At 39.3% G+C, this 23,981-nt stretch overlaps 1 protein-coding gene across 11 annotated transcripts in view; it reads left to right on the forward strand.

Moving 5' to 3' along the window:
• LOC131678825 (stress-activated protein kinase JNK) overlaps positions 1-23,981 on the forward strand; it is a 324,602-nt gene that overhangs the window by 288,801 nt on the left and 11,820 nt on the right. The window lies entirely within an intron of this gene.

Genomic DNA, 23,981 nt, shown 5'->3' on the forward strand with positions numbered 1-23,981 from the left:
ATGATGTCTCAATCTTAGCCAGAATTAGGTTTTTTTTTGCTTTTCTAGTCCCACTGGGATTTTCTGCTGCAAATTTGAGTTAAATCGGCCGATTCCAAGTACCGTACCAACGTGCTTGAAGTTTGCGTGGAATTTTTTAATATATGACATGGAGAAAGCCAATCTGGTCGTGTTTTTGCCGCTAGGTGGCATTGTATACACTAGATTTTCATTACAAAGAAGAATATTCGCACCAACACTATCTTTTCAATGAAGTGAGATAGAAAGTTGGTGCCTTCCACAAAATTGTACTTTTTGGAGTAATTCGTCTGAAGAAGTCAATAGCCTTCCTATCTTCGTTGAAAATTTAGTGGTAATATTTTTACGCATTAAGATTTTTGGAAAAATACATACTCTTTAGCTAGAACCAACCTTTATTTGGCAAAACAAATTAGCTCATGGATATCAGATAGCACTTCGTTTAAATATTCAATATCTTATCCTATTTAGGTCGGATCAATTTCGACAACGTTCTCCCCCCGATCGTGTCAATCTGGTGTATACAGTGCTGCCTAGCTGTGAAAAGACGACCAGGTGGGCTTTCATCACGTGAATTGTTAAAAACGCTAAACCGGAAGTCACCGTCTTGGGTTTCAAACTAGTGTTAAAAATCGATCTCTGGCATCTACTGGTCAACCCCTTCCGAAAATATCCACATTGATTAGGTTATAGAGAATTAACCACAAAAAATGGGGTATCGACAACCGGCAGCAAAAAAAAATTGTGGCGAACATTTCGGTGCCAATCACTGTTGAATCACAAAATAGAATAAATTCACTGCGTAAATATTTATTACGCATACTTTTTCGACCGATTTACTTCGTTCTATAACACTAAGCAAATTATCAAAAAAAACTTTTAGGTTTCACTTGTTCAAAAAATATTTTGGTTGTAGAACAGAACATACGAGTCTACTTGCTTCAGCAATCGGCACAAAAAACGTGCTTATATAACACACAAATAATATTTATCGAAATGTCAAAATGTCATGTCTGCTTTCTGTCAAAAGTTACATAGAGGTGCCAACAACCGACCAGTGCCGGCAACCGACCACTTTCTCCTATTATCAGGACCAGGGGATTGATGTGTTCCAAATAGCTGATAGCCCATTTAATCAGAGTTGACGTGATCTTCTGACAGATCAGTAAGTTGGATTTAATTGAACTACCATGTTCGTTGAAGACCGTATCTCCTTCAGCTGGTTGTGCTAGGAAGTTATGAGTCTTACTGTAGCCATCTATCACAAATAGGAGCTCTACAGTTTGAGAACTGTGCTCTTCACGACCCACAGTGGCAAAAAACCGAACAAAACCGCTATGTTTCTAATATCGATATTTATATTTTTCCTAGGTTTCTTATGCATTGAATGACATATTCTCCAAATTTTGTGACCACTGAATGGGAATGACATGTTCAATAGCAATTCAAACATCGCTGTGTCAGAAACATGTTGCTGTTATAAATTTAATCCGATTTAAGCACAACCAGTTTTATTTTAAAGAGCATTTAAAGGACTTTGCTGATAATTTCAACATGTTCGCCAACTTTGATTTGAACTATGCTATATTATTAGGGGACGGTGGGGAGTTGTGAACATAGTTTTGTTTTCAGAGCATAACTACCATAAATATTGGTGGATTTTCAATGTAACCGAAATGGAATCTAGAGTACTAAAATAACCTAGTTTAATGATTTCGACAGATTTGGAGATTTTGGCCAACTGTTGTTCTGGGTGGCTTTACTGTGCACTGGTAATTCCTCCTTCTTTTAGTTCATTTGACACGGCTCACTGTGTTAGCCGTGGATCTTATATTCTTACAATATAAAAAAAATCAAAAAACAATATCGTCGTCCAATCTCATTGACGCAGTTTACTACTGCGTGTTGAGATCTTCTTTCCTGACGATAAAGCTGCGCTGGTCACTGGGGATCAATCAGTCTGTCTTCTCATCGGTACTGCAATCTCGCTGTTTACGACCGAATGTTCTTGTTTGTTTGTTGTTCCTAGGTTTTTGTGTATTCGTCCTTTTCGGCGTTCACTTCTTTGTTGGCAGTGCTGATTGTTGTTAGCTTAGACACTAGGTGCGATGCTTGTTGAGTGAATATTTGTTACTACCACAACTGTAGATGCAGCCGTTTGTGATTTAGCATAAGATGATTAGGCGCTGTTTGTGGTTATAGCAAGCGAACTTTCTTTAACTACTTCTGCCTAAGGTTACCGTGGTGTAGTGCGCCTTTGCATAAAATAAACGTAGAAATTTGCCCTGGGTGCGTGACCAGCGTTATCTGGTTAAACATACCATTTTCGGCTGATCTGCATAAACTTACTACGTATGAAGGAATTAGTTTGATCGCGCGCATTTTCCCCATATGAGCACCGTTAGGAGCACCCGAAAAGAAGTTTCTCCAAGTCTTTGACGAACTTGGATTTTGACGCGAATTTGTGTATAACAATTTCAGGGGTGCGAGGATATAAATCGTGTAAGCTCTATAGAGTCGTTGTTTATACAGGGTGTTTGGTTCATGGTTAAGAATCTCTCGGGGGGTGATAGATGGTCATATTTGGAGGAAAAAATTATTCTACACATACCATCAAATCTCATCCGTTACAGAGTTATTGAACTTTTTGTGTAAAAAACTTATTTGTCTTAAAATACCTCTAACTTTAAAAGTATACTTTGTATTTTAAATATTGCAGTTCCATTCGAAAGGTGAGAAAATTTCCCATTGAATGGTGTTCTCATATCTTTTAAGTAATTAGTTTTAATTACCTTTTAGCTGTAAAGTAGTTAAAAGCTAGTGTTTTTGAGGAGGTTTTTGCTAATTTTCTCGAAATAATGAAGTATGATTATAACAATATCCATTATCCAAAAGTTGGGTTTTAGGACGATTCATAATTTGTTCTTGGACGTCATATTTCTATCTCTTCTCATTTCTTAGTAATTTCATTACTATACTTTTCCCGTAACCGACTTGCAAGTGCTTAAAAGACTCTAATCTAAAAAATATGCTTTATATCATTATTTACAAGATTTCATTGGAAAGCTGAGAAAATTTCCTATCAATGTATGTACAAATGTCTTTTAGTTAAGTGTACTAAATGATTTTTTACTAACGAAATAACTCAAAATTTGTGTTTTTTTGGCGAGTTTTTTAATTATTCTAATTATTAATCAACAAAATTTATCGTTACTATTGTTCATTTGATGCCCCTTAATGTTCTCTATAACTTTTAATTTGACACTTTATCTACATCTCTTTTCATTTTGCTGCTATTTAATAGTTAACACAGCATGAGCTCGTCACAAATGTAGTGGGTTCGAAATCGTTATTTTTGCATATGAAACGATGTGATAAAAACGATTTTGCGTCGAAACCAAAAGAGATAATTGAATGGAGTCAAAGAAAGAACTGCAGAGCTTGCTGAGATGCATTACTTCCATGATAATAATGGTGATGTTTATAATTTACTATTTTAAGAAAATTAACGAAAATGCTAATAAAAGCACTAACTTTAAACTAATTTACTTTTAAAAGAATACTAAATTCACTTAACTGAAAGGTATTAATACATTTTTCACTGTAAAATTTTCCTGGCTTTCGAATAAAAAGAAAAAAAAGTACAATAAGTGCCGTAATTTTTCAATTAGAGCTGGTACTAGTGAAAATAACATAAAAATATCCAAGTTGAATAACCCAAAATCATGAAAATAAGAAAAGGTAAGTGTATCATGTCAAAGAACAAATTAAGCAGCTCATCAAGACTAACAATCTGAATTATTAAAATGATGAGGTTAACTATTATGATTTTCAAGAAATGAACGAAAAATCGTCTGAAATTGTTTAATTTTCAATAAATTACTTTGAAAAGGCTATTTAAACTCATTAACTGAAACATGTGAGGGCATCACTCAATGCGAAATTTTCTCACCTTTCGAATGAAACTAAAACATTTAAAATACAAAGTATACTTTTAAAGTTAGAGGTATTTTAAGACAAATAAGTTTTTTACACTAAAAGTTCAATAACTCTGTAACGGTTGAGATTTGATGGTATGTGTAGAACAATTTTTTTCTCCAAATATGGCAGTCTATCACCCCCCGAGAGATTCTTAACCATGAACCAAACACCCTGTATATACGGTGAAGCTTATTTTAACATTGCTGCATTCGGTGATGTGTCGCATTTTGTTTCACACAACGAATGATTCTGCTTGGTTAATGTTCTATTGTATGCTGTGTTTGATATGATGAAATTGTAGGATGCTAACTTCTGCTATATTGAGCTCCATCTGCACTTTCGGCAATTGTTCCACTTTTCAAATAGCTGGTCGTACGAGATGTGTGTGAAGGTTAATTCTAAATCCACCTGGCAGTGTTATTATGAGAAAAAAAATTTCTACATATAATCCAATCACCCCATGTAAACAACTTAATCTCGGGATATAGTAGGTGTTACCTCTATCGATTTTCCAGTGATCCTTTTCAGAATGACTGAGACCTACCCGAGCAAACGAAAAGCCCATAATACCCCCATGCTCATGGGGTTTGACATGGGTGCTTGAAATGGGTTCAACCCATGAAAACACCATCACCATGGTCCGGTAGATCCCATATAAAATACCATATGCTGGTGTATTTATGGGTTATTGAGACCATTCTATGGTGTCTTGATAATTATGAATTTTGGTACGGACCATGTTTAAGATCTTTTCAAGGGGCTATGTGGTGTTTGAACCCATGAGTATTTGCTCGGGTAGTGGTACATTCCGAGGCCATTTTCCCATCGGCAAACCCCGCTCAGTTATAATACGTGTACCACAATTGTACCAGTATTATAATCAAACTTTCGATTCCTTGCCACGAATGCGGTAATTAGTTCGATGGTTAGTATGTCGCTTAACTTGATTGTAAGCCACAAAAAGAATCCTGAATAGTGGTCGAAGTGGCATAGTTTACCCTAACAAAAAAACTTGATTCTAGTTGCATCTATCGGGAAAACACAGCAGCTACTCTCTAGTTTGAATCGGCTCGATTCATACTGTTGGTTTAACACACGATAACTTCGTCATGAGCGACAGTTTCTGTGTATCTCGCAGATCCAAATCGTCAGTGGTCTGCGACTGGACACAAAAAATGATCTTGTCGTTCACGCCTACATAGCAGAGCGGATACCGTAATGCACATCTCTTTTCCTTTGGGGCAAACTTGATCGAGCAGTGTAGTGTCCGTTCTATCCGCTTAATCAATAAAAACAACCTGCCATTTGCCATTATCGGATTCACATTCGGTAGGAATGTTTATGCTACGCCAGTGATAAGCATGTTCGAATACAGCCCAAGAGTGAATCATGTATACTTATATAGCTTTCGCAGGGAGCACTTTATCCCCACAAATAATTCATCTATCCATTTTGTTTTGTTAACACTCGGAATACCAAGGGGGTAAAAAGTTAAGCGGACTACCAAGGGGGTCTAAAAAAATGGGAACGCTTACTTTGACCGGTCATATCTCAGCCGTTACATAATCGATTTTAAATCTGTCTTCACCAATAGAAAGATATGTCTTTTGTGAATACGTCAAATTAAAAAATAGAAGAATAGAGTTGTCTACCGTAAGTTACAGTAAAAAGAGTATAACAAAGGCAGTGAGAAAAAAAAATGGGAACGCTTCTTTGACTTGCCATATCTTAGCTGTTTGCTCACCAATTTTAATTCTTTTTTCACCATTGGATAGGTAAATCTTTTATAAAAACAGTGAACAAAGAATGATGGAAAACAAATTTGTATATCTGAAGTAATTGTAAAAACAGTAATTGAGAGTCAGTACAGACGAAATGATTTTTTCTGTTCAAACAATCGTATTACGACCGTTTGTCAACCAATTTCAATTTTCCTTACACCAATGCAATCCTTAGAGCTTCTAGACTTGTAATATATGCAATAAATAGTAGATTTTCAAAAATTACTATACTTTTTCGAATTTTTAGGAGATAGGATTTTTACAATGTACGTAGCATACGGTTGATTGAAATTCTTTGCGACTTGTTAGATTTACGGTTTGAAAATTACCTGTTTACTCAATAGTTCTTCATATTATACATGGATATTATTATACTAAAATGATTGCACGAACGTGGAGAAACACATTATTGTATGTAAGTTACTAAATAATAGAGTGTGTTAGGACGATTCAGTAAATACGAAGAAGTTCAGAATTTTAAAATATTCGTCATATAACTTTAAATTTGAAGCGATGACCTATACATTTTAATACACCAGTCGATTGTAATTGATGGCGGCTACAATTTCTGAAAAAACACATTTTTATATTTTCTCAAAAAATAGCCAAAAGTACGTAGAAGTACAGAAATTCCATTTAGTTGGCAAATAACGTCGAGTTCAAAGTGATGGCCTATACCTTTTTATATACCAATCGATTATAATTGATTTTGGTTACAATTTCTGGAAGAACGATTTTTATATTTTCTCAAAAATAGACAAAAGTACGTAGAACTACAGTAATTTCATTTAGTTGACGAATAACTTCAAGTATTCAAAGCTATCACCTATGCAATTTATACACCAATCGATTGTAATTGATTTTGGCTACAATTTCTGAAAGAACATATTTTCATATTTTCTAAAAAATAGCCAAGACTACGTATAAGCACAGAAATTTCATTTAGTGGGTAAATAACGTCGAATTTTAAGGGATGATTTATACTTTTTTATACACCAATCGATTGTAATTAATGGAGGCTACAATTTCTGAAAGAACACATTTTTATATTTTCTCAAAAAATAGACAAAATACGTAGAAGTACGGAAATTTGATTTAGTTGGCAAGTAAGGTCAAATTCAAAGTGATGACTACACTTTTATATATACCAATCGATTGTAATTGATTTCGGCTACAATTGTTGCAAGATAAACTTTTTATATTTTCTTAAAAAAACGACAAAAATACGTCGAAGTACAGAAATTTCGTTTGATTGACAAACAACTGCAAATTAAAAGGGATGACTTACACTATTTATACACCAATCTATTGTAATTGATGGCGGCTACAATTTCTAATAGAACAATTGTTTATATTTTCTCAAAAATTAGCCAAAAATTAGCCAAAAATACGTAGAAGTACAGAAATTTGTAGTTATGTGCCAATCAGACGAAATTTCTGTACTTCTACGTATTTTTGTCGTTTTTTGGGAAAATATGAAAAGTTTATCTTGCAACAAATGTAGCCGAAATCAATTACAATCGATTGGTATATATATAAAAGTGTAGGTCATCACTTTGAATTTGACCTTATTTGCCAACTACATCAAATTTCCGTACTTCTACGTATTTTGTCTATTTTTTGAGAAAATATAAAAATGTGTTCTTTCAAAAATTGTAGCCGCCATCAATTACAATCGATTGGTGTATAAAAAAGTATAAATCATCCCTTAGAATTCGTCGTTATTTGCCCACTAAATGAAATTTCTGTACTTGTACGTATTTTTGGCTATTTTTTGAGAATATATAAAAAATTGTTCTTTAAGAAATTGTAGCCAAAATCAATTACAATCGATTGGTGTATAAATGGAATAGGTGATAGCTTTGAATACTTGAAGCTATTTGTCAACTAAATGAAATTACTGTAGTTCTACATACTTTTGTCTATTTTTTGAGAAAATATAAAAATTGTTCTTCCAGAAATTGTAACCAAAATCAATTATAATCGATTGGTATATAAAAAGGTATAGGCCATCGCTTTGATTTCGACGTTTTTGCCAACTAAATGAAATTTCTATACTTCTACGTACTTTTGGCTATTTTTTGAGAAAATATAAAAATGTGTTTTTTTCAGAAATTGTAGCCGCCATCAATTACAGTCGACTGGTGTATTAAAATGTATAGGTCATCGCTTCAAATTTAAAGTTACATGACGAATATTTTAAAACTCTGAACTTCTTCGTATTTACTGAGTCGTCCTAACACACTCTATTATTTAGTAACTTACATACAATAATGTGAAAGAAACGTCCGTGCAAACATTTTGATATAATAATATCCATGTATAATATGTAGAACTATTGAGTAAACAGGTAATTTTCAAACCATAAAACTAACAAGTCGCAAAGAATTTCAATCAACCGTATGCCACGTACATTGTAAAAATCCTATCTCCTAAAAACTCGAAAAAGTATGGTAATTTTTGAAAATCTACTATTCATTGCATATATTACAAGTCTTGGTGTAAGGAAAATTGAAATTGGTTGACAAACGGTCGTGATACGATTGTTTGAACAGAAAAACTCATTTCGTCTGTACTGACTCTCAATTACTGTTTTTACAATTACTTCAGATATACAAATTTGTTTTCCATCATTCTTTGTTCACTGTTTTTATAAAAGATTTACCTATCCAATGGTGAAAAAAGAATTAAAATTGGTGAGCAAACAGCTAAGATATGGCAAGTCAAAGAAGCGTTCCCATTTTTTTCTCACTGACTTTATTATACTCTTTTTACTGTAACTTGCGGTAGACAACTCTATTCTTCTATTTTTTTTAATTCGACGTGTTCATAAAAGACATTTTATATTGGTGAAGAGAGATTTAAAATCGATTATGTAACAGCTGAGATATGACCGGTCAAAGCAAGCGTTCCCATTTTTTTACCCCCTTGGTATTCCGAGTGTTAATAGCACTTGCTAACTATAAAAGCTAGTTCGTAAATGATGTTTATATTTTACATGAAATAATTGAAACACTGCTACAAGTCTAATAGATGGTTAATCCGCATCGTCATCGAATTTTTATCATGACATTCCATGATTGTTATCATGAACAATTCGGTAATAAAATAATTAATTTATCCCTAGAACAGTAGAACGACACCTAGAACTCTCGACTTACTGCGGATAGTGGCTGCATTGCTGATCCACGTGCCTATTGAGAACGTCGTCTCTACCGCCAGATAGAGGTAACTAGTGATGTGGGATCGGTATTAGGTCCACCGGATTACTACCTCACTTTCTAATCAATTTCAGATTTTAATTTTAGTCAGTCAAATGCAGCGCGAAAAATTTTAAAGTCTTTCGATCAACGCCTACTATTCCAATCTCGAAATAGCTGGTCCTATGAGATATTTCGAAAATTGAATAGCAACCCAATTCACCCGGAGTGGGCCTACTTTGTATCGTGTATCAACACTCGTTACTATTATACACAGACACACTGTACGTAGGGCAACGATATATTGTCATATGTACTGCTTGTGTAGTGGACAGCAACAGGATAATAGGTAGAATTTACTGCTTCACACTGATATCTATAGTGGAACGATTTTTAGCTTCTGCTCTGGGAATGATGAGAAGGCAGACGGAGAAAGGGCTTGTATGCGTTCGGTCGCGTAGCTTAGCCAATCAATGTTTCGTTCGAGTTCATGCAAGGTGTTTAATGTTTTCTCTGGGTTTCAACCATGTTACAATAAGTCAGACAACCTCCATTACCTAATCGAACAGTACAATTAAATTATTGCACCATATAACATTTTACCATTATCATCATCGTTGCGGAACAATCTGGGTACCCCGAATCATGACCAGATGTATTTTAGATTACTAGGTTTCTCAATCTTGGGCTGTCATGCTCTAGTTTCCTTGAACACTCGCTGCATGCGCATCTTCCTCGATTACACAAAGCCAGCGATCTTAGCTGGTCTCTCTTCCTGCATTCGCGCTACATATCCATTCGCATTCGCTACATAGACTACGGTCTACTGTGTCTTATCAGCCTGCCGATGTCAGCATATTAGTATACTTGGTTCAGCTCGGGGTTCGTGAGTCTACCCCACCTTTTACACTATATCAAACCCGCTACGACTGTAAGCGCAATGGCAATAGTCTATTGAAAATCTATCCCGGCATTCGACAGGCAAACAGAGATGAACAGCAGCAATTTCATTGATGCTAATCGTCGACAGGTTTTCAGTGGTGATCTTACGTGGCTTTTCTTTTGTTGGATCTCACGGTAAAGAGACTACCAGAAGGCATGTTGGTGGACTTGAGTGATTCATAGTTATGCTGCCTAAGCTCGACCCCCATCAACAGAAGACAAAAGTTAAACCCGTAAGGTATTAAGCCTGTTCTAAAGGGCGAACATGAAATTATTGCGACACATTCAACAGGGCATAACTTTTTTACCATTGGGTAAAAATCAACCAAATTTTGCACACTTTCTCATTGATGTGTATTGTTTACATGCTGTCAAACTCGAAGCGGTGTTTTTCGATTCAACAAAAATGAAGGTGAACCAACGCGAGTCGAGAGAACAAATTCTTTCCAAACACCTGGAATTTCCTGACCTGTCGCACCGGCAGTTGGGAAAAATGTTGAACATTCACCATTCAACCGTCTCCAGAGTATTGAAGCGGTTCCAGGAGCGGTTGACGTTGGACCACGGCAAAGGAGTTGGAAGAAAACCGGGACCGGAGAACAAAAAGACGGAGGGAAAGGTGAAGCGGATGATTAAAGCAAATCCTAACGTCTCAAGCCGTTATTTGGCTAAAAAGATCGGCATGTCGCAGAGCTACGTCCAGAATGCAAAGAAGAGAGCTGGACTACATACATACAAGGTACAGAACTTCCCAAACCGCGATGAGCGGCAACAATCGACAGCTAAAACTCGGGCACAGAAGCTCTACGAGAAGATGCTGACAAAATATGGCTGCTGTGTGATGGACGACGAAACGTATATAAAAGCCGATTTTAAGCAAATTCCGGGGTTAGAGTTTTTCACCGGCAAGAGCAAGTTCTATGTGGACGACAAATAAGAAGATTTAAGAAGAAGAAAATGTCGAAGTTCGCCTTCAAATATCTCATTTGGCAGGCCATCTGCTCTTGCGGACTGAGGAGTGAGCCTTTCGTGACAAAGGGCACAGTAAATGGCGAGATCTACAAATCTGAGTGCCTCGAGAAGCGCCTTTTGCCGTTCTTGCGACGTTCAGTACGACGAAGCTCCGCTATTTTGGCCAGATTTGGCATCATGCCACTATTCTAAAAGTGTCCTGGAGTGGTATGAGGCCAATGCTGTCCATTTTGTTCCAAAGGACATGAATCCGCCAAACTGTCCGGAGCTGCGCCCGGTGGAGTAGTACTGGGTAATGAGGAAGCGGGAACTTCGGAAGAGCAAGAAGACAGTCAAAGACGAGCAGGACATGTTAAGAAAATGGAAAAAACTGAGAAACTGGTACCGGATAACACTGTAAAGACTTCGATGGCGGCCATCAAGCGAAAATGCGTTCAATTTTACCCTCAAGGCTCCATCGATTAACTTTTCTTTTGATTTTTGAAGTAAATATATGTATAAAACTACCCTAAAATTTTGGATTGATTTTAAACATTTTAAGAAAATTGGCATGACATTTTCGGTGTCGCAATAATTTCGTGTTCGCCCTTTAATGACCCTGCCACTTCTAGTTTTCCGATCTGTATACTTTACATCCTTGCTCTCACTCACTTGGGTACTATGGCTCTAATTTTTTATAACTTTCCCTACCCAGTAATCTCTAGCTAATTAAATGCCGTTAAAATGTAAAAAAGAAAATGTGACTACATATAGTCGAAAAAAGGAAAAAAATGTGCGTGCACATAGATTTGTGGCACCAGTTTTCTCTCTCTCTCTTATTCTCTTCATCGCTAACGTTGACTGTTTTTGCCTTGTGCGAATCGTTCCCGTGTATGCACACGGATGTTTGAACTAGAGTTTGTACATCGTTCGATGTTCGAGGCAAACCTGTACATCGAGAAGAAGTATGTTTGAGGTTGAACCCGTGCACGAAATTTTGAGCACAGATACAAACTTGTCAATGTTCATGGGAAATCTGCCAGATATAGAGAGTATACAGCAAGTTTTGTGTGTGTTTGTAGACCGCAACACTTCTTTTTTACCTTGAGTCTTATGACATTTATTGGCAGGATTTCTTGATTTCAAATTTTTTATAGCTTCTCTATCGTTATTTCTAATCTTAGTTAGCCGCATGCTGCTATCACCATCACCGTGGGTCCATAACTAGTATTCGGAATATCCTTGCACATTTCATGTCTACGGCACGCCTTAACGTGTCACCGGATTACTTCCCCTTTTTGGTGGGAGCTTCTCCTGTTTCGACGGACAACATTTTTCTCACTCGATACTCAATCCAAATCATCTTTCGCGCTAAACAACTGATTCGCGAATCGTTTAACTACAGAAGCGTCAATCCGATTAATAGTGTTGCTTCATACATCTTTTTAAGCGCTATACCTGGACACGTGGGTAAGTTGCTAAACTTCCTGAACGTTTTTTTCTACTGGGCTCGAGTACTCGGTGCAATCTTTTCCTGCTGTCTTACTTGGACCGTCATACTTTCCGTCAAAAGCGATCAAATCTGGTTTTTATTTTAGCACTAGTCGTGTGCTTTGGTCCACTTCTCCAACGAGTAAGAGCTTCCCAATGCTGGCTTTGTAGCGGCCAAACTATGTTGTTCTACCGTGGCAGATGCGTTGTTCTTAGTTCTTGCTTCGATGCATTTTTAAAACATAAAACGTAAAAGCGATAGAAATTTTACGATCGGCAGATAATCGCTACAGTGGTCCTGCCGAAGCCCAGTGCGACGACCAGTCGTCGTATGTTCGAACCTCAGTTAGTATTAGTAAGGTCGTAGAACTAACCCTGCAATTGTACTGTACGCTGAGAATCGATAGCGAAGTCTGTTGAGATAGAAGGCAAAAGGATTGTATCAAGGCTTCACCAATCATCGTGTAGCCAGTCCTATTCTCCACTTCGTGATATTACAAAGCATTCGATGCCCTACCAAGGATCAGGAAGAAACCTAGATGGAAGCAATGTAACGATATCTGCCTGCGATAAGGGACCCTCCGTAAATTACGTAACGCAAAAATTGTTCGAAATTTACTCGCCCCTTCCATCATGTAACAAATTGTCACAAATTTCTCAATCCCCCTTTCCTATTACGTAAGATATTCTTTGAATAAATTGTTTTTCTTCAGTAAAAACATGTTACGTAGCGTTCTAGTTTACACCCTAATTTATGTAATTTATGAATGGTTAATGATGAGGTAAAGTTGACCGCCTATATAAGATAAATGAGGATAACTCATAAAATCAGTCGGGATATGTGTGTAATTACCAGATACACACTAAATTATTGTTCGGAATTCAAACTGGAAAAGAAAACAAATATAAACACCAAAGGTTCGCCTAAGACTCCACCGAAGACGCTTAAAAACCACGCTGCGACCCTGTCAGTCCCGGGGTTGCTTTTCGGTTTTTTATCAAACTTTCTCGAGCTGTTATTTCGGGTGGCATCGAAAAAAATGTATCCTTTCAGGGCTGCCTATAATTTTTAGGAGCAGTAAAAGATATCCCCGCTTAGGGACCGTCATAGTCACACTCTTCCTGGGCTAAGAGAGCATAATTATTTTGTGGTGGTGAGTTGCGTAACTCGTATTACTCTTTCTTCATAAGAGTCTATTAAGGAAACGTTTCAGATTCATGTGGCGCTGTTTTATACGCTGTGCATGGTAAGCATGAGTCATCTTCATGATTTTCTACGAAATTGACTAACCGAGCCTTATTGCAAAAAATGCCAATTCGCTTGTATTTAGCGCAATATTCAATGCATGACGTGCAGTACAAACAGTCGAAAGGGCAGACCATCGCTATCGAAAAAGACAACGGAGTAAGCGATCCATGAAACAGCCAACCCAGTGCTTCCATAGATAGGCGAACGATAAATTAGAATCGGTGACCACTCCGTCGATTTCAACTTTGTGAGCGGGTATGGGGACGCGGTTGCCCTTCATAAAAGACTTGTCACCACCATTTGCTTACAGATTCTCACAATTCCGAGCTTTTCGGGGAGACCTTTCTAGATATGTGGATGAATATTGCTACATCAATTCTTTCGAAATCTTTAGAATACTTAGAAGGTTATCTTTAATCCGAAAGATCAAATTTGTCCCGACCGACCGAGGTAAATTTTCATAGGCTCAAACACCATGTAACCCCTTAAAAAGACCATGAGCATGGTGCGTTTAAAATTTCGCAACCAACAAAACACTATAAAATGGCCAAAATAAACCATAGATTCACCAAAATATGATTTTTACGTGGGAGCTACCAGACCGGTGTTTTCTTGGATTGATACCATTACAAACGCTATCAATCTAGTGGGGGTGAATCTGTACCATGAATATGGAGGTATTATGGGCTTTTCGTTTTCCCAGGTGCTTAGCAAGATTTTTTTAAGAACAAGGAGAGGATAACTCTACAACATACAATTCTTCGCCACTATTTTCACACAGTGATTTCTTTTTTTTTTAATTCGTTTATTTGGCACGGCTCAAGGCGTTAGCTTCACGGAGCCGTGGGTCTTTTACATATTTAGATGATGTAAACAATAAAAATAATAAACCATTAATGCTAAGATCGATCCCGTACGCGCGACTTGCCATTGCGCGCGGAGATCCGTTTCCGTGTCGGGGAAATATTTGCATCCACGTCAGTATGGGGGTCATTTGTATCTCTTTCGTCTTCGCACATGTCCGGGTCATCATCGGGGTCACTGCCTTGATGTTCGCGATCAGGTGTTGTTCCTAACTTCTTTCCCTTTCGGGTCACGAGCGTGAACCCTCCGTCATTGCTAGTAGCTCCCTCACTGAAGGTATTGGCTGTTGAACTTGTGGTACTTGACGCGGCTTTCGCAGTTGTCATTATTGCTTGAACAGCAGCCACAAATTTGGCAACCGTTTGTAGCTCAGGGAATGATATTGGAGACTGAGTGTTGAAATTTCTTTCTGTAGATGAGCTTTTCTTAGCGGTTTCTGGGCAGGGTTGTCCGTAATGTGCCGTTTGTTTGTTAATCCTGTTAAGACAGATGTCTTCCGTTTAATTCCACTATAATGTGATTTATTGCTATTTTGCTTAAACGTATAACTATTTGCAGTTGAGACAGTTCATGACGAATGGTGTCAACTAGCGAACCGGTATCAGGAATCAGAATATATTGGCTCAAATGGCACGTTCCCCGTACATAGTCGGGGATTTGTGCCTTGCCGTGTGTTTTCATCATTTCCTGAGTGGAAGGAAAGGACAAGGAGGAGTGGGGAAGTAGAATTGGAAGGGTGGGAAAAATAACAGCACAAAACAAAAATAAACAACAGGTAAGTTAAACTCACAAGTAGTTCAACTTGCCTGCGAATAAGCCTAAAGCTCTTTACCACATTGGATAAGAAACTTTAGTATGTCTCTGAGTTTCAGTCGACCAAACATGGTTTCGTCTATATAAGGACGGCTGAAGACTCGAAATCGCAATTGCGCTAGCGCTGGACAGTTGCATATCAGATGATATGAGGTTCCGTAGTCGGATTCACAAAGATCACATGAAAAAGACTCAGCGCGCTGAATAGTTGCCATGTGATAATTGAGTTTGCAGTGGCCGGTTAAAGCCCTGGTCAGCATGCCGCAGTGGAGCTTCGAAAAATGTAAGAGATTTTTCGAAACCACTGGGCATGGTTGTTCTAGAAACGCCTTTGTTTGGCGACACGTTTGTAGATTTCTCCAATAATTGCGGTGCTCGGACAAAGCCCAGGACCGTATTTTTTCCCTTATCCAACTTGTCGAAATTGGCAGGGCGGGCTCAGGACCAACGAAGTCAATCGCTGAACCTGCCCTGGCCAATTCGTCAGCCCATTCATTTCCAGTAATACCGCAATGTCCGGGCACCCAGACAAGGTAGATAGTGTTGACAATGCTTAGTTCTTCGATTTGGGTTCGGCACGCGATCACTAGCTTGGACCGGGATTTGTCTGAGCTAAGGGCCTTGATTGCAGCCTGACTATCGGAGCAGAAGTTTATAACTCTGCCGGACAAACTCAGTTGAAGGGCCGATTGCACCCCGCACATAATCGCAAAGATTTCTGCTTGGAATACAGTACAATATCTACCTAGTGAGTGAGATTGTTCCAATCTCATTTCACGACAGTAGACACCAGCACCAGCACGTCCCTCCATCAGAGAACCGTCAGTGTAACAGACTACTTGCGTTTGTTGTTGTCTCCATAAAGCCAGACAACCACTCCTCTCGAGAGGGAATCTTCACATGGAATGTCCTGTAAGGAAAACTACAAGTGAGTGTAATATCGCTGGGAGCAAGAATATCTTCACCCCATGTAACCATTTGTGACCACAATCGTGTATGACTGGTAGCAAGATCAACATGATTACTGTTCCAAAGCCCAGTAACCTGCAGTCTGTATGCACATGATAGTGCTTCTTGTTTTAAGTGTATGTGTAATGGTTTGATATTTAGAAGTGCCTCAAGAGCAGCAGTCGGAGTCGTGGTGAAAGCACCAGTCAACGCCATGAGCGCCATTCTTTGCAGATGGTTTAGCTTTGACTGGACTGTCACCACCTCTCCCCTCTGCCACCACACAAGGCATCCGTATGACAGTATTGGACGTACAATTGTCGTGTAAATCCAATAGATGTATTTAGGTTTGAGACCCCAGGTCTTTCCAAAAGTTCGTCTGCACTGCCCGAAGGCCATGCACGCTTTCTTGACTCTGAACTCAATGTGAGCAGACCAATTTAGTTTGGAATCCAATATGACTCCAACGTATTTGACTTGATCTGCACACAGTAGCTCAGAATCAAAGAACTGCAAGGGACGAACCCCGGTTGTTATTCGCTTCTTCGTGAAAAGAACCATTGAAGTTTTGCTTGGGTTAACTGATAGTTTAACTTGTCGACACCACTGTTCGACAGCTCTTAATGCCTGTTGCATCAAGTCAAAGATTGTTCCGATGCAAAATCCAGTAATTAGTATTTGGTAATCGTCAGCAAACCCGTAGGTTGGAAATCCAAGCTCATTGAGTTTCTTCAACAAGCCGTCAGCTACTAAGTTCCATAACAAAGGTGACAGAACGCCGCCCTGAGGACAACCGCAAATACTCAACTTCCGTATCTCAGCCTGTCGCAGTGACGAGCAAAGCATGCGGTTACTAAGCATTGCGTTTATCCAACCTGAGATACATGCAGGTATCCCATGACCGCGCGTCGCTTCCAGAATAGACTGGAAGGACACATTGTCAAAAGCACCCTCAATATCTAGGAATACACCCAAGCTAGATTGCTTGAGCGAGAAGGCTTTCTCAATGTTGTAAACAACATCGTGAAGCAGAGTGATCGTGGATTTCCCACACTGATATGCATGTTGCATTTTGTGCAGTGGATATTCAACTAAACTAACGTTCCTGATGTGATGATCGATTATCCGTTCCAAAGCTTTCAGAAGAAAAGAACTTAAGCTGATAGGCCTAAAACTCTTGGCTTCTTCATAGCTTGAGCGCCCCCCTTTGGGAATAAATCTAACAGTTATTTCTCGCCATGCTTTCGGGATATACCCGGTAGCAAGACTGGAAAGCAAAATCTTTTTCAAGACATGTTTAAGAATATCAAATCCCTTTTGCAGTAGCACGGGAAGTATCCCATCTTTTCCGGGTGATTTGTATGGAGCAAAGCTGTCAACTGCCCACTTGACCGATTCAGTGGAAACCAATGTGCGTGCTAACGCCCACGAGTCCGAATCACCAGAATGAGATCTGTGAACGTTGATCAACTCCGGATCGATACAGCCTGGAAAGTGTGTGTCGAAGAGACAATAAAGAACATCTTTTTCGTCCGTCACATAAACACCATCTCTGGTTTTCAAGGAGTTCATCTGAAAATCATTCGATTTGGAGAGAATTTTATTTAATCTGCTAGCCTCGTTCAGACTAGAGACATTAGTGCATAGGCTTTGCCAGCCAGCCCGTTCTGCAGATCTAAGACATTTCTTATATGCACTACGAGCTGACCTGAAAGCCCTGGAGTCATCACGCTGACGCCGATTCCAAGCTCTTCTCATAACTTTCTTCATTCTTTCAAGCTCAGCCCTCCACCAAGGGGTTCCCCTAGTCGATTTAACAGTACGAAGTGGACAAGCTTCTTCGTAGGATGCTAATATGAATGAGTTTGTCGTATCCACGACGTCATCTAAGTCGTCTAGTTGACTAATTGTTGGAAAATATCCATGAAATTTAGTCGCCAAGTTTTCCAAAAATAGGTCCCAGTTTGTAGATTTAGGATTACGATATGTCACCACATTGAAGGTGACATCAAAATGCTCGAAAAATATATATTTATGATCGGATAGAGACGGTTCAGTTTCATTTGGAACCTGCCAATTTCCCAGTTCATGCAAAATTCTATCAGAGCAAAGTGTTATGTCTAACACCTCCTCCCTCCCAGACCTCGCAAAAGTTGGTCGGTTTCCCACATTCAGAATATGGAGATTTGTACTACTTATGTACTCCATCAGTTCAGAGCCTCTCAGATTGATGTCTGAGCTGCCCCAAATGATGTGATGAGCATTCGCATCACTGCCGATAATGAGCGGAAGCCCATTTCTGCTACAATATGATACAACGCTTTTGAAATCATCAGAAGGAGATGATTCGTTATGCGGTAGGTATGCTGAACAATATATATATTTTTTGTCTACGTTTCCGACAGTCAATGTAACTGTGACAACACAGATATCGCGAGTTGTGAGCTCCGATATGAGACACGCGTCAATAGCCTTATTTGCAAGAATGCAAGCACGAGGCATTTCACGTGGGTTAGTCATGCCTGTCTTGTTGTAAGCAATGAAGGCAGTGTTAAGTAACTTTCCAAAATAGAAGTTTCCTTTATGGAAATACGGTTCTTGAACCAATGCTATGGAAGCTTTACCTTCCTGCATGAGTCGAGATAAATTCATAGTTGCTGTACGTTTATGTTGGAGATTGATTTGTGCTATTCTAACCATTGTTGATTAGAGAACTGTACATTTCATCTCCAACACAAATTGCACAACAACTAGAGGACACCAAGCGAGTTGGGATGTTAACGCATTTAGCGAGCCATATCAGGTTTAAATGGGACATGATCATTTGATTCCCACGATTTGCGAAGAAAATAATGGTCCACTGTGTCAGAGATTCGCATAACACAGCAAGGGCAAAACCCAAAATGCTCCGTGCGCGACTGGCATATTTTAGACCCTCCAATCATTAAGTCCTCGGCACGGAACTACACCTTGACTAGGGTCTCCTACTTTCAGTCGCCTCCTACGACATGGCAGCAGGACTCCAGTGGCTCAATTCTAGGCCGGATACCACACGGCCTCTGGGCAGGTTCATCTGTACACATCGAAATTTGATAATCGAAACTCAACAAAACTTCACCGAACTACCATCAGCCGAGAGTCTCTGCAAACCCCCAGCCAACAAAAATTCGGCAAAATTAAGTGGATCATCGGTGAAAAAAATCGGTGTGTAGAGTGAACGTTCCGCTGCGTAATGCAGCATACTGGGGAGTTCGCCCGACTTTTCCCAGGCTCCGTTCGCCATTGAGAATGTTTTAAACCCCCTCAACAATTTTACCCATAGCACGGGTCGCATGACACTATGGAATTGGGGTTCCCTGTTTGGTAGATTTTTACCACTGAAACAGGTAGTCCGTAGTGTTATTCTTAGCCGGTTGAAACAACCACTACCGACACTACACGGCTTATCTAGGCTGTTCGGTGAAAGAAGCTGACATTGAAGAACAGCTTCCATATTTAGATGGGCGAACAGCCGCAGAAGGAAGGAAGGAAGGAAGGATAACGGGAGGAGAGGGATTTGGGCTAAGCGCTTATTTAAAGGCGGCGCTGACTCGCCTTGTCAGGGCTGCTTTAGGGCATGTGGTATTTAGGCCTAGGACGTATAGGGCCCACTACCTCGTCCTACCACACCCGCAGTCAGCCCCCGCTGCTGGTTCGGGTCGCGAATCACAACTAGTTGCTATCGCGATTAAGCATTATCCACCACCTATGACCCGCCCGGTTGCTTGCAGCTCAGCTTCCCACGTAGCGTTCCTCCACCACCACGGGGCCCGGGTCCAAAACGTATAACTATTTGCAGTTGAGACAGTTCATGACGAATGGTGTCAACTAGCGAACCGGTATAGACACCTTTCTATTATAAAGTGACTAAGTAAAGTAGACCCACCGCATAGGAAACGTATCTAACTTGACCTGGTCATTTTGGCCGTCATTTATAAACATCTAGGTAACAACGCCGTCAATCTCTACGTCACGCGTTTGAACTTAGACTTAATACCTTTGCTTCAAAATTTCAACGACAACGAGCAAGCGGCTAGGTAGGCTGGTGATGTCGGTTGAATAAATATCGTCAGAAAGAAATGCATCTCTTTATGTTCGGAGTTTGTTTTTCTCTAGGAAGGAAGAACACCAATCTAGGCGTCATGACGGGGAAAGCCAGTTTTAATGACAAGGGAAGGTTCGCCATTTCCACAGACTTCGTCACTCATCGCAGAACGTATAATTACGAGTTTCTCGTAGGGGAATTGGAGTGGAATACACTTTCTCAAATCAGTAATGAACGACAAATCTGTATCGAGCCAGTGAAAATCAAGATTTTAACGTTGATTGTTACTGCAATATTTTGAACGATTAGTGTTAAGGCCATTAATAACCATGTATTGCGCTTGATATGCAAATAAGTAGGGTGACCATTCGTCCTAGTTTCCCAGAACTTGTCCTGGTGTCCTGTCGAGGAAAGCGCTTGATTTGTACTGGCTTTTCTCCTCTATTGACTTATTTGACGTCTAGGACACCAACACAGTTGCAATGTGTATAGACAACATACATATAACGCTATGTTTTCAATTCGCCATCAGATTTAACCTCGTTTGGAAAAAAAACTACCCGATTTAACCTCAATCTCGCACTAACACAACTCCACATAGATTAGTCCATAGCTAAAATATTTTTTTCGTCGAGTCTTCCCTTTATTCATTCTGGTCCTGGTTCTAGTTTGGACTGACCGAAACCATAACTGCAACGATAACTCACTCTAAAGCAGATTATGAGAAACAAAGCCTAATACACTCGAATATCCCACCGAATATGCCTTTTTGATCTCTCAATATGTAGTACCTTGTTATTGCTTTTTTCAACTTACATTTTCTTACATGGCAGCATGAAGATAACCGCTCTGTCTGGCCGATTTCGTCACCCTCGCTTAACTTAACTAAACCTGGCTTAAGCGCTAAGCGAGGGTAAAGAAATCGGCCCTAAGACGATTTCGCCTGAATTTCATAACGTTGCTCATTTAGTGCAGAGTGCGACTTCCGGAAGGATTAAACAGAGAAAATTGAAAGAATGTATCGTTCCGCCGAACGATCTTTCGCCGCAGAGGGGGGTGCTGGGTCTAGTTAGAAGCGTCCTGCGGTACAAGCCACTTCTAATTCTAGACTAAGTATAGTTTGTGGCACCTGCGTTACAAATACCACACGCTATAGCTTAATAAGCCGGGAATTCCTCGTCCAGTTAGTATCGTTCTGCGTAACAAACCAATACTAATTCTGGTCGTAAGACAATTTGCTTCCCCGCTTGCGTTACAAACAAGGAAGTAATTTGACTTTGGATTTAACAAGGTGGAAAAACCAACGAAGAACTCCAGGGTCTGGACACGAAGTAAAGGATTTTCGACTGAGTGAAGTGGTACTTTCGACTGCTCGATTTCAACTTGATTTTATTATACAATTTTTTGGTTTATATACCTACTTTCCTAAAGCTAGCTATTTACAAATAATCGATTTTTGAATCGATTTTATTTGGATTTGTTTTGGTACAGAATGTTAACAATGAATATTGTTGTCAACTCTGCACAAATGTTTTATTATCCAAGCCACCGCGCGAAGTCAAATATCGATATAATTATCGTCTTCGAATGCGCTGTGACCGGCAGTGGCACCGAAAATGCCGATGAAGCATATATGACCCTTGCGTGAGCGCGCATTGACTCATCGTTGGGCGCACTTGAATGTAATTTGATTTTCCTTCTGCCTCTTTAGGTCAGAACGAACTGTTCTATGTTGCGGTGGTTTGTTTTGATTCTGCCGAACGGTTTTTTTTGTGCTCGCTGCGAACAGCTGTTTGTGATTTTGCGTCGGCGACATATTGCCCCCCGTAAGTCTATCCCATAGACCTTACGAAAAACTAGCCGACGCGCCGATGGTCATCTTGCTTGTCGAGATTTTCGATGCCTATCTGATTATAAAGGTTCATATAATATTTACTTTTGTTACCTACTAATGATTTATGTTTTTGGAGCCTAGTTTAATATTTGATAAATGATAACGTTCCTATCTTTTAAGTTATTTTTAATATTTGTTTAAGTTATTAATGCACTTGCTTTAAATTTGTGTAACACTATTTGCAGCTGTTGTTCGTGGAATTATTCTCGGTGGTCGTCTTGGAAGTGGAGTTGGTCTGCTCGATGTTCTAATGGTGTAACGTCGACTGCCTTTCTTATAGTAAAGGGCGCTGATTATCGTGGCCACAACAAGTACTGATGATACCGCTGCTACTATGACCGGAACATGATGATCTATCGCCTTTGTTTCAGGATCGTTGTGATAGGATGAATGGGTTGCAGCTATCGGATCAAGTTCTGTTGTTTCCCAAGTATCTTCTGACGCATTGAAATTGTCGTTTTTCCATTGAGGTATTTGATCGTGGCGTTTGAAGTATATTTTTTGTTACTTTGAAGTTCCGCCGATGCTAGCGTACGTTGTGCTGTGCTTGGTTCGTATTTCACAACCAGGATCTAATTTTACAACCGCTATGTTGTATGAGGTGAAATTCAATTCCTTATTGCAGAGTATCGTGATTGTATTTGGATCTTTTGCGTAGTATAGTAGTGTGTTCGGTTGTGATAATATGATTACTTCCGCGTAATCGGTGGGCAGGTTATCGAAAGTTGTAATATTGCAGTTTCTTACGGGACGCTTGTGAAATATTGCTGCTGGCACGCATGACATTTCCATTAGAGATGGTCGGGTTCGGGTTTTTAGACCCGAAACCCGGACCCGACCCGAACCCGACGGGTTTCGGGTCGGGTTAGGGTTCTATAAATTTAAGCTTCTCGGGTTCGGGTCGGGTTCCGGGTTTTGAAATTTGAAATTCTCGGGCTCGGGTCGGGTCCGGGTTTTTAAAATTTTGAACTTTCGGGCTCTGGTCGGGCTCGGGTTTTTCAAATTAGAAATTGTCGGGGTCGGGTCGGGGTCGGGTTTCGAACAAAACAACCCAACCATTTCTTGACGCTGTCTATACACAAAACCTAGCCTTTTTTTTATACTTCGTGATACGAATGGAAGACACATATAACCGTACCAAATGGTAGCACCTTTAAATCGCTAGAATACTCTGGTGCTCAAATATAGTATTTTTTCATTCTTGTATAAAATTCTGTCTCTTCAGATTCGCAAACTGACTGAATTATTTTATGTTTAAAAAGAACATTCATGAGCATTCAACAATTCGTGTCTCACATCTAAAATCTCTTTGCGATTTATTTTTAATGATAATTAGTAATAAATTAAGTCAACAGGAATTTATCGGGAAATATTGGTTCAACTTTCTGTTTTAAAATACTAATTTCGACAGGTATTTTAAAACCGATACGTAGGCCGCGGTCAAAGTAAACGCGTAAAACTCAGCTAAAGCGTACAGCAACTAGTGTCCAAAGCAAAGCGAGTAGAAATCTACGGAAAGTAGGAACAATAAAAACCAATCTATTGATCCGCTCCTGATTGGTCGTTTTGACAGTCGCGAGCAATCGAACAGTGGGTGTTGCGAGTGCACTTAATGGTAGTACTTTTTGCTATATATTGAATAATAATTGTCCATTAACCCTACAACGGTTTCGTGACTTTTTCTCTAAGCAAACGGTTTTTTGGGATACATTCGTAGCCAAGAACTAATGGTGCTACTTCATATTCGAATGATTCTACTATTGTA

Source organism: Topomyia yanbarensis, chromosome 2 (assembly GCF_030247195.1).
Source record: "Topomyia yanbarensis strain Yona2022 chromosome 2, ASM3024719v1, whole genome shotgun sequence".
NCBI lineage: Eukaryota > Metazoa > Arthropoda > Insecta > Diptera > Culicidae > Topomyia > Topomyia yanbarensis.